This window comes from Ictalurus punctatus, chromosome 5 (assembly GCF_001660625.3).
Source record: "Ictalurus punctatus breed USDA103 chromosome 5, Coco_2.0, whole genome shotgun sequence".
Lineage (NCBI taxonomy): Eukaryota > Metazoa > Chordata > Actinopteri > Siluriformes > Ictaluridae > Ictalurus > Ictalurus punctatus.
Window position 1 is genome coordinate 12,374,675 of NC_030420.2, and position 16,471 is coordinate 12,391,145.

Here is a 16,471-nt window from a genome sequence, read left to right on the forward strand (position 1 = left end):
ATCAGCTACTGCACCGAGCTTCATAAAGAACCTCCCAGAGACATCAATTAGATTTGGATCACCGTCTGATCCGATAGAACTCGATCAGGCGACTGAATGCTTAGAGTCAACACTCCGCTACACGCTAGATAGAGTGGCTCCACTCAAAAGAAAATGAATTAGACAGAAAAAAATAGCACCCTGGTATAATGATAAAACGTGTACCTTAAAACAGACCACTCGACAATTAGAACGTAAATGGCATCAAACCAAATTGGTAATATTTCAAACAACATGGAAGGAGAGTCTACTGAACTATAGAAAATCTCTTAGCGATGCTAGAAAAGTCTCTCTCTCCACCTTAATAGGAGATTACAAAAACAATTCTAGATTTATATTCAACACGGTAGCAAAATTAACTAGGAATAAAACCACTACAGAGAGAAGCACTCAATCATTACTTAGCAGTGAAGATTTCATGGATTTTTTTTCATTGGAAAAGTTGAAATTATTAGATGTGAAGTTCAGGCTATTAAATTAAAACCAGACAGTATTGTAACTAACCCTGTAGATGATAATATAGCAATATCAGATCAACATTTAGAATGTTTTACTCCCCTTAGAGAGACCAAACTAGCTACATTAATTTCTTCAGCGAATTCATCAACTTGCATACTCAATCCTTTAACTACATGTTTCTTTAAACAGATTTGTCCTGGAGTAATTGAACTGCTTATAAATATAACAAATTCTTCCCTTAGCACTGGCTATGTACCTTAAATTAGCAGTTATTAAACCCCTGATTAAAAAACCTGACCTTGACCCCTCTCGACTGTCCAGCTATAGACCTATATCAAATCTCCCATTCATCTCCAAGATCTTAGAAAAGGTTGTAGCACAGCAGTTATGCTCGTACTTCCATAGGAATAACATTCATGAAATGTATCAGTCAGGCCTCTGATCAGGGTTGTGTCTCGCTGTTTGTGTTACTTGACCTTAGTGGAGCTTTTGAGACTATAGATTGCTGGCTCAAATTTAGCCTATTACCCAAAAACACTTAAAATCCAACATAGAAGCAAATACTCACATCTACCTCTGAGCCCAGTTGGAGATAGAAAAATGACACCAGCCGTGAGTGAGAAGAAGCAAGGGTCCAAAGGGCTCACTCTGGGAATCCTTCCAAGGCCTCCCTCTCCTCCGTGGTCTCGGTTTAGCTGGGTGAGTGGCATGGAAGTGCCTGCACAGGCTTCGGTCCAGAATGTCCTAGGACAGGATCCAGCACTGCTCATCTGGGCCATACCCCTCCCGGTCCACCAGGTACTCAAGTTTACCTCTCCGACATCTGGAGTTTAGGATGTTGTGGATGCTCTAGGCTGGTTGGCCGTCAATCTCTAACGGATCCGGTGGGAAGTTGCCTGGCACTGCCATGGTCAAGGGACCCGGTATCACTGGTTTAAGGAGAGATACATGGAATGACGGGGTGATGCGGCTATGCTTGGGCAAGTCCAGGCGGTACATGACCTCGTTAATTTGTTTCTGGATTCGAAAGGGGCCGATATACCTGGGGGTAAGTTTCCTGCATGGGATTGGCTGTTTTAGGTCTCTCGTGGAAAGCCACACCCTATCCCCGGGTTGGTAGTTGGGGTGATCCCTCCAGTGATGATCCACCTTTCGTTTGGCGGTGCATGAGGCCTGCACCAAATGTTGTGTGTGTTCCCAGACCTGCTCACTCCGGTGGAACCATTCATCCACCACTGGCGAGTCAGTGGGGTTGGTGTTCCAGGGAAATAAAGGTGGCTGGTAGCCCAAGACACACTGAAAGTGGGTGAGCTGCGTTGCGGAGTGTCGCAGGGAGTTCTGGGCGTACTCCACCCACAGGAGGAATTGGCCCCAGTCCTCCGGGTTGGTGGCACAAAAGGTTCGGAGGAATCTAGCGACTTCTTGGTTAGCCAGTTCTACCTGTCCAGTGGCCTGGGGGTGGTAACCAGAGGTGAGATTAACGGTGACACCCATCTTTTCCATGAAGCTGTCCCAGACTCGAGACATGAATTGCGGCCCCCTATCACTCATGACCTCTTCCGGGATACTGAAGTACCTGAACACATGTTGGAATAGCAACGCGGCCATGGCAAAGGCAGACGGGATGGCGGGCAGTGGAATGAGGCAAAGGAACTTCGAAAAACGATCAATGATCACTAGTATCGTGGTGTTCCCCTGAGACCCCGGCAAGTCCGTGATGAAGTATAGGGCCAGGTGGGACCACGGGAGTATGGGGATGGGTAAGGGCACCAGCTTACCGGCTGGTAGAGTACGCGGTACCTTGGCCTGGGTGCATGTGGAGCATGAGGACACGACGCGCTGTACCTCCCTAGACATGTGGGGCCACCAGTACTTCTCAGCCAGTAGTCGGTGGGTGCAACGTATTCCCAGGTGGCCCATCACTAGTGCCGTGTGGGCCCAGGTGATGAGCTCCAGTCAGTATCGCTTCAGGACAAATTGCTTGCTGGGAGGACATGCTGCCGGGATTTGTGACCTAGGGGAGCGTGCTAAGGCCTGGTCCAGAGTCCGCTCTATGGCACCAACAATACAGGAGGGGGGCAGGATATAATCTCCATGATCTGCTCGGCTCTCAGGGCAGTGGATTCGTGACAGAGCATCGGCCTTAGTGTTCTTTGCTCCTGGCCTATATGATAAGGTAAACTGGAACCTGGAGAAGAACATGGACCAGCAGGCCTGGCGGGGCATGACACGTTTGGCCATCCTCAGGTACTCAAAGTTTTTTTGGTCTATATAGGTAACGAATGGGTGCGTGGCCCCCTCCAAACAGTGCCTCCACTCCTCCAGGGCCAGTTTGACTGCCAGAAGTTCTTGGTTCCTCACATCATAATTGCGTTTCGCTGATGACAACTTGCGGGAGAAGAACACTATGGGGTGCAGCTTGGGCTTATCGCCGAGCCTCTGTGAGAGAATGGCCCCTACCCCTGCCTCAGAGGCATCAACCTCCATGACGAAGGGTCTGGAGGGATCTGGGTGTCTGAGGATGGGGGCCGTGGTGAAGGCCCTCTTGAGCTTGTCCAGCGCCTCCTGGGCGGCTGGGGTCCAAAGGAGCCGCCTGGGCTTGCCACGCAAGAGGGATTTCTGGGGTTGTGCTATCGTACTGAAACCTTGAATGAACCGTCAGTAAAAGTTTGCAAAGCCAAGGAACCATTGCAACTCCCTGACGGTTCAGGGCGTAGGCCATTCTACCACCGCTTGGACCTTACGCTGGTCCATGGTGATCCCCTTCTGGCTGGTGATGTATCCTAGGGAGGAGATTGTGTGTTGGTGGAACTCACGCCTTTACGTAAAGCTGATGTTGCAATAGGCGGTGCAACACCTGCCCTAAATGGCTGATATGCTCCTCCAGGGACGCCGAATACACCAGGATGTCATTGATATATGTGATGACGCTCCTCCCCAACATGTCTCTCAGGACGTCATTAATTAGACTCTGGAACACCAAGGGGGCATTAGCGAGCCCATACGGCATGACCAAGTATTCGTAGTGCCTGGATGTGGTGCTAAAAGCCGTCTTCCACTCATCCCCCTCCCAGATGCGGACCAGGTTGTATGCACTACGCAGGTCCAGCTTTGTGAAAATGGTCGTGGATCTTAACTGTTCAAGGGCTGCAGGAACTAGTGGCAGGGGATACTGGTACTTGGCTGTCCCTTGGTTTAGGCCCCGGTAATTGATACATGGTCATAGGCCCCCTCCCTTCTTTTCCACGAAGAAGAACCCCGCGGATGCAGGGGACATGGAGGGCCTAATGTAACCCTTTTGGAGGGCCTCCTGAATGTGTTCCTCCATGGCTCAGTGTTCAGCTTGGGAGAGAGGGTATACACGACCCGAGGTGGACTGGCTCCAGGAAGGAGGTCAATTGTACAGTCATAGGGACGGTGTGGTGGTAAACCACTTGCTCTCTCCTTGCTGAATACCTCGCTGAGGTCTCGATATTCAGGAGGGACCGTGACTGGAACAAGAGACATGGGGCTCTCCACTGTCATGGCTGCCAAAGGGACCGCAGGGCCGTGTAGGCAGTTGCTCAGGCAGTACGGGGAATATTGGGTAATTTGCTTGTCCTTCCGAGAGACCTGTGGGTTGTGGAGCTCCAGCCAAGGTAGGCCTAGAATGACGGGATGCCGGGCGGAGACCATGATGTACAGGACTATGGTTTTGTGGTGGAGGGCACTAACTTGAAGTCTTAGCGGCAGTGTTCAGTGGGATATGAACCCCCCCATGGGAGACCCGTCAATGGACTGGATTTGCCATGGCTAGAGCAGGGGGCGTATGGGGAGGTTGAGGCTCTGATCAATGAAGTTCCCGGCTGCTCCTGAATCGATTAGTGCTGAAAGCACAAAAGACCACCCTGAATGCTCTATTTTAACAGGTAACATGATATGGAGTGTGCGTTCGAGGTGGACTCACCATTTGGTGACGAGGTCGGCGGTCCGCACTCCCCTCGGCACATCGCGGCATCTTGTGGGGGCTCTGATGGACAAGGTGGGTGCCCTCGCTGCAATAAAAGCAGTGAGACTCATGATGTTGCCACTTCCTCTCCTCCTCACGGATCCGGGTCTGGCCGAGCTGCATGGGCTCAGCTGAGGGTGCTGGCTCTGGAGGACCCCATAGCGCGGGGCGGTTGGTACGGCGCAGACGGTCCAGCCGTATTGCAAGGTCAATGAGGGCGTCTAGGGTGAGCTGTTTGCCTCAACATGCCAACTCTCTCACCAACTTGGGATTCAGCCCCTGATGGAACATGGCCTTGAGGGCCGGCTCATTCCACCCGCTGAGCATACGCTGATGCTGGCTGAGTATACGCTGGAGCTAGAAGCGTAACGTGCACGGGTGGAGGTGACGATGTCATGGCCGGGAGTGTGGAAGGGTATATGCGTGCCACTTGCTCGGTTAAACGCGATATCTTTTCCCGCTGCACAGGTATCCCTCGATTTTGCTCAAGGATGTGGCGTTGCCACTCTGGGGTGCCCGCTGCCTCCATAGTAGGCAAAGTAATCTGTTATGGTACCTCGTTGGAAGCAAACGCGGGCGAACGGGACTAGAGTGCGAGGATCAGGTGGAAGACGAAACATGGAAGACAGCAGTAGGTCAGGCGATCAGGCAAACAATCCAAACAGGGCTAGGCAGAGAATCAGAATCCAAATACAGGCGGAAAACCCAAAAACTGTAGAAATCCAAAACAACGACAAAGGCTTGGTGAACGACAGAGGTAAGACTGCTAAGCGTTTACTTCACAAGGCTCTGAAGTTAACGAGGTCCTTTATAACCTACGCTGGAGTACAGGTGTGCGCACTCAGTACTCCGGCGAACGTGAGCGCATGCATGACCGGAAAGTGTAGTTCTCATCGGCCATGTTTGTAGTTGGTGCTGCACTCTGGGAACTGTAGTTGCGAGTTTGTCGCGACGTGACACCATTCAGCATTGCTTGTTAAAAGTTTATAAACTGCTTTAAAAATCTTAAAAAACATTGGGCCTCTATCAATCTTTTAGTAAAGTAAAAAAAAAAAAAAGAACCTGTTAATAAAAATGATGGGTCTAATGATGCTTTTCCCAGGATTTACAAAGATGCCATGGCAAACAGAACCCTCTTATACACTGAACCATTATAGCCTGTCATTTTATATGGTGCCATTTCCTCTTACTTGAATGACTATTCTCATTTGACTTCATTTATGGGTTTATAGGGCTTGCTTAAATTTTATTTAGTTTTTTTAATATTATTATTATTATTATTATTATTTTTACATATTTAATAATTAATAAATAATTATTTAATTAATGTTATTAATATAAAATGAATGTGTTTTACAAAATATTCATTACAGTTGTGTGTGCAAATGAAATTCATAAGCTATTTAAACTTGACAGTATAATATGTATATACAACTCCAACTCAAAAAAGTTGGGACGCTGTGTAAAATGTAAATAAAAACAGAATGCAATGATTTGCAAATCTCATAAACCCGACTGTGGCTCAGGTGGTAGAGTGGGTTGTCCACTAATTGTAGGGTTGGCAGTTCGATTCCCAGCCCACATGACTCCACATACCAAAGTGTCCTTGGGCAAGACACTGAACCCCAAGTTGCTCCTGATGGCAAGTTAGCACCTTGCATGGCAGGTCTGCTACCACTGGTGTGTGAGTGAATGGGTGAATGAGACACAGTGTAAAGCGCTTTGGATAAAAATGTTATATAAGTGTAAAATAAAATGTAGAAAACATATCAAATTTTTAAACTGAGGAAATTTACCATTTTAAAGAAAAAAATAAGGTAATTTTGAATTTGATGGCTGCAACACGTCTCAGAAAAGTTGGGATGGGGCAACAAAAGGCTGGAAAAGTAAGTTTTACTAAAAATAAACAGCTGGAGGTTAATTGGCAACAGGTCAGTAACATTGGGTATAAAAAGAGTATCTTAAAGATGCAGAGTCTTTCAGAAGTAAAGATGGGTAGAGGTTAATTTTCATGAAGTGTGCCATTAATTCTGGAAGACACAGTATATGCATGTGCTAATAGTGATTTGATTTAGACACACATTCAGAAATTTGGAATTGTTTACCAAGCTTGGAAAATGCCATAAAGAAAAGCTTACAGCATTTCAGCAAATGCTTGTTTGCCTTTTTTTTTTTTTTTTTTTTAATTTTTAGATCCTAAACGAAGTTTTCGTAACCACCCAGAAAAAAAGACAAGGAAATCTCGGGTCAAGATGTCAGAATGATACAGAGAATGTAGTTTAATGCTGACCTCACTCCTGGCCAACATGTATACTCAGCAAAAAAAGAAACGTCCACTCACATACAACAGGTTTTATTTCCAGCAAATTTCTTAACATGTATAAATATTTGTATTAACATAAAAACATTTAACAACTGAGACATAAACTGAACAAGTTTCACAGACATTTGACAAACAGAAATATCAAAAGTAACAGTCAGTATCTGGTGTGGCCACCAGCTGCTTTAAGTACTACAATGCATCTCATCCCCATGGACTGCATCAGATTAGTCAGTTCTTGCTGTGAGATGTTACCCCACTCTTCCACTAAGACATTTACAAGTTCTCAATCATGTCTGGGCAGACACATGCTTACATGTAATTTTCCACTGCAAGGACGATCAGCTGGCTTAGGCATCTTGCATTGCAGACATTGCAGTGTATTGCTCTGGCGACATCGGCAGTCCTCATGTTTCCCTGAAGCAAGCCTATAGCATGTTCACACAGGTGAGCAGGCATCCTAGGCATCTTTCTGCTGGTGTATTTCAGAGTCAGTAGAAAGGTCTCTTTAGTGTCCTAAGTTATTCTAACTGTGACCTTAATTGCCTACCGCCTGTAAACTGTTAGTGTCTTAAGGACTGTTCCACAGCTGCATGAGCAATAATTCTTTATGGTCCATTGAACAAGCATGAAAAACATTATTTAAACTCTTTCCAATAAAGATCTATAAAGCTTATTTGGATTATCTGGATGTCTGGATTAAATTATCTTTAAAATACAGTCTCTTGAAAAAGGGACGTTTCTTTTTTTGTTGAGTATATATATCAAATGTTCTTCATATTCCAGAGACCACTGTTGAATACTATAATCCGTTACTAAAAGTTCCCTAAGTCACTTGTTAAACACAAAATAACAACTTTTGCTACAGTTATATTTATACATGCACATTTTGCATCTTGTAATGTCCTGCTAAAGTAAACAGTAAAGTGGAGCCAGTAAATTTTGCTTTGCCTACAGTTTCTCGGTGACAGTAATGATGAAAGTAAAGCTTCTCAACAAAAAGCAGAGGTTTATGACGCATTTCAGCAGATGGTTGTCTTTTTCATGCAGTTCATCACATTATTGACTTATTCAGCTGTTGGCAGAGGCATATCTGGAATTCAAGTATGATTCTAGGATATGCACCATTTATAACACACATCCCACCACTGCTCTTGCATTCATTTAGATAATTTCAAATCACATGTGTACTAAGGCTTGAAGGCAAAGTAGATTTATAGAGTCTATATCGTGTCAAAATTAATGCCATTTAAAAACATCCTTGGTGTGTATTAATAATAAATTAAAGCTATTGATTTTTTAGTTAAAATTAAAAAAATATTATTGTATTACAGAACAACAGAATACTGTATAATATGATGTTTCTAAACTGCCGTGAGTCACACTGACAATTCTGTAATTCACAGTTGGCACTGTGTCAGGAGTGTTGGGTTAGAATTGGTGGGAAATTGTAATGCATATGTCCTACATTAGCTCAGATATGACCAAATAGATACATTCACTTTCATGAACACACACACACACAGTCTATCTATCTATCTATCTATCTATCTATCTATCTATCTATCTATCTCTATATACAGTATCTCACAAAAGTGAGTACACCCCTCACATTTTTGTAAATATTTGATTATATCTTTTCATGTGACAACACTGAAGAAATGACACTTTGCTACAATGTAAAGTAGTGAGTGTACAGCTTGTATAACTGTAAATTTGCTGTCCCCTCAAAATAACTCAACACACAGCCATTAATATCTAAACTGCTGGCAACAAAAGTGAGTACACCCCTAAGTGAAAATGTCCAAATTGGGCCCAATTAGCCATTTTCCCTCCCCGGTGTCATGTGACTTGTTAGTGTTACAAGATCTCAGGTGTGAATGGGGAGCAGGTGTGTTAATTTTGGTGTCATCGCTCTCACACTCTCTCATACTGGTCACTGGAAGTTCCAAATGGCACCTCATGGGTAAGAACTCTCTGAGGATCTGAAAAAAAGAATTATTGCTCTACATAAAGATGGTCTAGGCTATAAAAAGATTGCCAAGACCCTGACACTGAGCTGCAGCATGGTGGCCAAGATCATACAATGGTTTAAGAGGACAGGTTCCACTCAGAACAGGCCTCGTCATGGTCGACCAAAGAAGAAGTTGATTGCACGTGCTCAGCGTCATATCCAGAGGTTGTCTTTGGTAATAGACGAATGAGTGCTGCCAGCATTGCTGCAGAGGTTGAAGGGGTGGGGGGTCAGCCTGTCAGTGCTCAGACCATACGCCGCACACTGCATCAAATTGGTCTGCATGGCTGTCATCCGAGAAGGTAGCCTATTCTAAAGATGATGCATAAGAAAGCCCAAAAACAGTTTGCTGAAGACAAGCAGACTAAGGACATGGATGACTGGAACCATGTCCTGTGGTCTGATGAGACCAAGATAAACATATTTGGTTCAGATGGTGTCAAGCATGTGTGGCGGCAACCAGGCGAGGAGTACAAAGACAAATGTGTCTTGCCTACAGTCAAGCATGGTGGTGGGAGTGTCATGGTCTGGTGCTGCATGAGTGCTGATGGCACTGGGGAGCTACAGTTCATTGAGGCAACCATGAATGCCTGTACTGTGACATACTGAAGCAGAGCATAATCCTCTCCCTTTGGAGACTGGGCCGCAGGGCAGTATTCCAGCATGATAACGACCCCAAACACACATCCAAGTTCACCACTGCTTTGCTAAAGGAGCTGAGGGTGAAGGTGATGGACTAAACCCTTTTGAGCATCTGTGGGGCATCCTCAAACGGAAGGTGGAGGAGCACAAGGTGTCTAATATCCACCAGTTCCGTGATGTCGTCATGGAGGAGTGGAAGAGGACTCCAGTGGCAACCTGTGAAGCTCTGGTGAACTCCATGCCCAAGAGGGTTAAGGCAGTGCTGGAAAATAATGGTGGCCACACAAAATATTGACACTTTGGGCCCAATTTGGACATTTTCACTTAGTGGAGGTTACAAAGGAACCCAGTGTACCTTCTAAGCAAATAACGGCTTCTCTCATATTGGCTAATATTAGTATATAATATGAATGTTCATCAGTCCACCATCAGCAGAACACTGAACAACAATGTTGGGCATGGCAGGGCTGCAAGGACAAAGCCACTGCTCTCCAAAAAGAACATTGCTGCCCCTCTTCAGTTTGTTAAATAAGACATGGACATGCCAAACGGTTACTGGAACATACCATGTAGATTGATGAGACAAAAATATTTTTTTTAAGGAAAAAGATTATATTTGGAGAAAGGATTATCCCATCTGTGAAACATGGTGGTGGTATTATTGTGGTTTGGGCTTGTTTTGCTGTATCGGCCCAGGACAACTTACCATCATTAATGGAACAATGAATTCTGAATTATGGAACAGTGAATTCTAAAGGAAAATGTCAGGATATCTGTCCATGAACTAAATCTCAACAGAAAGTGGGTCATGCAGCAAGACATATATATTGACACACACACACACACACACACACACACACATATATATATATATATATATATATATATATATATATATATATATATAATGTCCACACACACATAGTACTGTACAAAAATTTTAGGCACCCTATTGTTTTGTACAAACTTTGTTACAGATCATTTATTTTATGACTTCTACATTATCAAGTCAGTATAAAAAACATTGTAGATTCCAAACATTAGTTTTCCAGCAGAAAATTATATGTTACAGACAAATGTTAAATATAAATGTCATTCATTAAAGAAAGCAGCATATTAGACAAAAAACACAATATAGGCTGCTGGGTTTTGCTGCAAAAATAAGAAGCAAGTGTGACAGTCAAAGTCTCCAGAAGAACTGTGGCTGGTTCAATAAACTTACCAGAAAATTTACTTATAAAACCGCACAAACTCTTACTGAAAACTACTATTTAAATTTTTTTTATTTTAGTTATTGACTGTTTCATTTACTACTGTTTACTGCTCTTTACGGTATTTTTTAAAATGTAGAAACATTTCATATCATTATTTTGAAGGCATCTTTGCTCTACAGCATTTCTTTGCATCTGCCTAAAACATTTGCACAGTACTGTGTGTGAGTGTGTGTGTGTGTGTATGTACACACACACACAGTTATGCTCATAAATTTACATACCCCTTGCAGAATTTACGAAGTATTAATAATGTAACCAAAGAATAATGGGGATCATTAAAATTTTGTTTTGTTTTTTATTTCGCATTTCACATAACATATAGGCAGCTGCTTGATTATAGTTCTGGTTCTCTCTTGCCAGTCGTGACACATGAGCAGCTTCCTGGTGCATGCGTAAATAAATTTTGTGCAAAGTTAATTTGGCAGAAATTACCACAAACTGTTGTCTGAAATGTTTTGTTAGGGTGACCATACATCCTTTTTTCCTCCGGATATGTTCTCTTTTTTGGACATTAAAAAAAGGTCTAAATTTGAGAAAATGTCCAGGATTCGGCTTTAGTTTAATTATGTTGTGCTTATGGTCTAATACTGCAACATGTGTGTGCATGTTTGCATAGCTTTAACTCCTCTCTGTAATTCGTGCCTTCTTGCACACCAACTGGTTAATTATAAAAGGCTTGCAGCAACTACTGGCCAAATTCCTGCCTCTCAACCATTAGCCTAATTTAAGTGAATGCGCAAAGGCGAAGCACTGTTATGTATGGTATCAACATAGCAGCAAATGACAGCTGTCCTGAGTCGAAATAATGCCCATGGCCATATAAGGTAATTTTTAATTTCATGTTATCACATTACCTTGTATTACATGGTCATTCAAATATGTGAATGATGGCAGAAGGTATACTCATTGCATCTGATATTTTATTTAATTCCATGGACATTCAGAAGTATGAAGGAATTTCTTTTAAATGTGGGCAGATTATATATCCCCCTTGGAATTAACTAAAGAAATCCAAACATTAAAGTCCATAAATGAAGTTATGTGTAATAAAATCGAATGACACCGGAAAAAAATGAAATTTATTTAATACTTAGTGAAGAAGCCTTTGTTTGTAATGACAGCTTCAAGACACTTCCTGTACGAAGAAATTAATCGGCCACAGTATTCAGGTGTGATTTTGGCCCATTCTTGTGCATTGCCTATTGTTTTCTCTGTGACATTGCAACCTGCTGCCTCCAAGTGTTTCTGGAGCTCTTTCCGAGTGGCCCATGGCTCTTGGGCTACTCTTCTGACTATTCTTCTGACTCCCTCATCAGAAATCTTGCAAGGAGCTTCTGTGCATGGCCGGTTGATGACAGAGTGATGCTGAATCCACTTGCGGATAATGACCCTAATGATGCTTACTGGAGGATTCTTGTGCTGCTACATTAAACAATAGCTTACGGTTACAATCCATGTTTTATGTACCAATTGTCCTATGTATTTGTTATCCTGTGTATTCAGTGTTTTGTTCTGTGCATTTATTGTTTTGCACTCATCTCACACTGTTGTGTACTTGCACTTCATGTAATCTTGCCTATTGCTCCGTGTTGCACCATGGCCCTGAAGAAACATCATTTCGTTCCTATGTATACCAGCTATATAGAGGAATGAAAACCCACTTGACTTGAATTTAAATTACATTTTCAGGTATCTGGTAATTTTGCTGTTATTAATGATAACTATTTTCATACAGTTACACTGGAATTTCCTGGTATAAGGCTGTCATGTTGATAATTTTGTTAGGCCTAAGCCATTATTCCCATTGTTTGCACTCTTTTGATATTTTTATCTCCATGGTCAAAAACTGAAGCCCACAACCTTAAGCTCAAGCTTGGAAAAAAAAAAATCATATAATTCGTAACTTTTAGGTTTTTAATCTGGTCAGGATACAGTTTAAAGAAATGAAATGTTTACTTCCTATTCAAAGATATGATCATAATGTAATTAAAAGAAAAGGTTGCATGTGTATACACTCAAGATAAGGTCATCTACACGTTGTGGGCTAGTTCAGGAAAGAAGGAGAAAATATTCTCAGGGGAGTATTATAAGTAACAAGAAAACAGGCTTGCATTACATATTCCTCTATACTTGTGAATATTTTCTCTTCAGACCACTTTCAGCATCATAAACCCCTTAACAGGGCCCAGCTCTCTTGGGAAATGCATAGCATTTCCTATGGGGGAACTGAAGCTAGAACTTATGAGCTGCACTCTTATTGCATCCAGGTGGCCAAGTTAAAAAGAACTTGCCAGCCATAAATGTCTAATAAACTTCAAATAGCACCTTCAGAGGTGAATAGGGTCAGTGCACCTGTCTGTGGCCCGAGACCTGATGTTTTTCTCTCCCACATCCCTCCTCCTTCTTTAGCCCATATACAGTCCCCTCCAAAACTATTGGAATGGCAAGGTCAATAAATTGTTTAATGCTATACACCAAAGACATTTAGGTTTGAGGTCAAAAGATGGATATGAGATGAGAGTTTACGATTTCAGGTTTTATTTCCTGGTATTCACATCTACAGTGGTGGAAATAAGTATTGAACACGTCAACATTTTTTCCAGTAAATATATTTCCAATGAGGTTCTTCACATGAAATGTTCACCAGACTTTGGTATTAACGCGAGAAATTCACACATATAAAGACATCCAAACATAAATGAAGTTCTGTGTAAAAAAGACGAATGACACAGGAAAAAAGTATTGAGCACGCTAGCTGAAATTTATTTAATACTTAGTGAGAAGCCTTTGTTTGTAATGACAGCTTCAAGACATATCCTGTATGAAGAAATTAATCGGCCGCTGTAGTCAGGTGTGATTTTGGCCCATTCTTCTAAACATATTGTCTTTAAATCTTGTTGGATCAGTTGGATTCAAGTCAGGTGACTGACTGGGCCATTCTTACACCTTGTTTTTTTTGTGTCTTTGCTGTATGCTTTGGATCATTTTCTTGCTGGAAGGTCCACCCACATTTCATCTTCATCATTCTGGTGGATGGCAGCAGATTCTTCTCAAGAATCTCCCAGTAAAGGGCTCCATTCGTTGTTCCTTCAATCATATGAAGTCTGCCAGTACCATGCGATGAAAAACAACTCCACACCATGATGCTTCCACCTCCAAACTTCATTGTTGGTATAGTGTTTTTTTGGGTGATGTGCAGGGCCATTTGTTCTCCAAACTTGGTGTGTAGTATGACAGCCAAAAAGTTAAATTTTGCTCTCGTCTGACAAGACTACACTCTCTCAGTATTTCATAGGCTTGTCCAAATGAGTTGGAGCAAACTTTAAATGAGCTTCGACATGCCTTTTCTTTAATAATGGAGTCTTGTGGGTTGAGTGTGAGCAATAGAGTGCATTGCCTACTGTTTTCTCTGTGACAATGACACCTGCTGCCTCCAAGTGTTTCTGGAGCTCTTTCCGAGTGGTCCTTGGCTCTTGGGCTACTCTTCTGACTGCCTGGTTAGAAATCTTGTGAGGAGCTCCTGTGCATGGCCGGTTGATGACAGTGATGTTGCTTCCACTTGCGGATAATGGCCTCAACGGTGCTTACTGGAGGATTCAGAAGTTTTGAAATATGTCTGCATTCGATTCCGTCTGTATGTTTTGCAACAATAAGGTTGCGAAGGTCTTGGGAGAGCTCTTTGCTTTTACCCATCATGAGATCTTTCTTGTGTGACACCTTCAGAATGAAAAGCCTTTCTATAGACCATCAATTTACTTACCCAGCTGATATTAATTTGCACAGATAGGTGGTATAATTACTTTCTAACTACTTTTGGATTTCAGCTGGTTCCTTGCCTTACCTTGCTTTTCTTAGCATGTTCAATACTTTTTTCCTGTCTCATTCCAATTTATTACACATAACTTTAATTATGGACTTTAATTCTGTGAATTCTTTATATTAGCAGATTTCTTGAGTTAATACTGTTGTCTGGTGAAAATTTCATGTGAATAGCCTCATTGGAAATATATTTACTGAAATTTTTTTTTGATGCATTCAATACTTATTTCCCCCACTGTAGATGTGTTAAACAACATAAAACATAGAACCTTTTGTATCAGACCACCCAATTTCTAGGTGAGCAAAAGTATTGGAAAAGATCAGCCTTGAAGTAAATTAAAGTAAAAAACACAACATTTGTTGCATATCCAATGCTTGCAATAACTGCATCAAGTCTGCATATCATTTACATAACCAAATTGTTGGTTTCTACATTTCTGATGCTTTTCCAGGCTCTCACTGCAGCAACTTTCATTGTTGTTTATTTCCAGGGTTTTCTCCCTTGCATGCTCAATTGGGTTAAGGTCTGGTAATGGACTTGGCTAGTCTAAAACCTTTCACTTTTCCTCCTGATTAAGTCCTTTGTTGAGTTGGCAGTGTGTTTTGGATCATTGTTTTGCTGCAAGATAAAGTTCCTCCCGATTAATTTAGATGTTTCTGTAAAGCTGCTTTGAGACAATGTCCATTGTAAAAAGTGCTATACAAATAAAATTTAATTGAATTGAATAGATGTATTTCTGTGTAAACTGGCAGACAAAATGATCCTGTAAACTTCTGAATTCATTCTGCTGCTACCACCATGAGAAACATCATCAAAAAAAGATTTGTGAGTCTGTTCAAGAAGCAGCCATACAAGCCGAAGCCAAAACACTACTTTCACCATGTTTCACAGATGAGCTTGTATGTTTTGACTCATGAGCAGACCCTTTCTTTCTCACACTTTACCCTTTCCATCACTTTGGTTGAGGTTAATTTTGGTTCCAGAACTTTTGTGGGTCATCCCTGTATTTCTATGCAAATTGCAATCTGCCTTTCCGATTTTTACTGTTGATGAGTGGTTTGCATCTTGTGGTATATTTCTGCTCTCAAAGTCTTCTTTGAACATTTTTGTGATACCTTCACGCCTGCCCGGTGATGTCACTGACTGTGGTCAGGACGCATCTGGGTAACAAGAAACACCTGCCAGTCACATGAGCCAATATTTTGCTCACCTACAAATTGCATGGTCTGATACAAAATGTGCTATATACTATGTTGTTTAACACATCTAAATATAAATACCAGGAAATATATGCTGAAATTCTAAACTCTCTTTTCTTATTCATCTTCTGATCTTAAACTTAAATGTCTTCAGTCTACAGCAAAAAAAATAATGAATTGGACTTGCCGCTCCAATAGTTTTGGAGGGGACTGTATTCCTTTATTTTACCTTTAGATGACTAGAAGCTGTATTTAACAAACAAATGATAAACAGAATTCTAGTAGCATGCTAACTAAAGGATAAGCAAAACGGCTTGTAATTTTATTCACAAGGTATTCTGCATCATCTATTTACATAGGCATTCTACCTATTTGCATGGCCTGTGGAGTTGAGGGTTGGTGGGGTTAGAATTCCCTAGAGATTTAATTGGTATACATAGTGTAGATGTCTGGACATGGGGCCACACTGCTTTGATCTCACTTGAAAGAACTAATTGATCTCTTTGTTCCACTCAAGTCTGGCTGTTCAATGAAAAGAAAGGAAAAGGAATAAGTCACATCAGGGAAAAAGTAATCCTTAAAATGATGAAACATCTGCAAGGAGGTGGATAGATGACTGCAAGACTTAGAGAGTGAGTTTCTTGCCCCTTGAGTATCATAGAGGAACGAAAGAGAGAGAGAGAGAGAGAGAGAGAGAGAGAGAGAGAGAGAGAGAG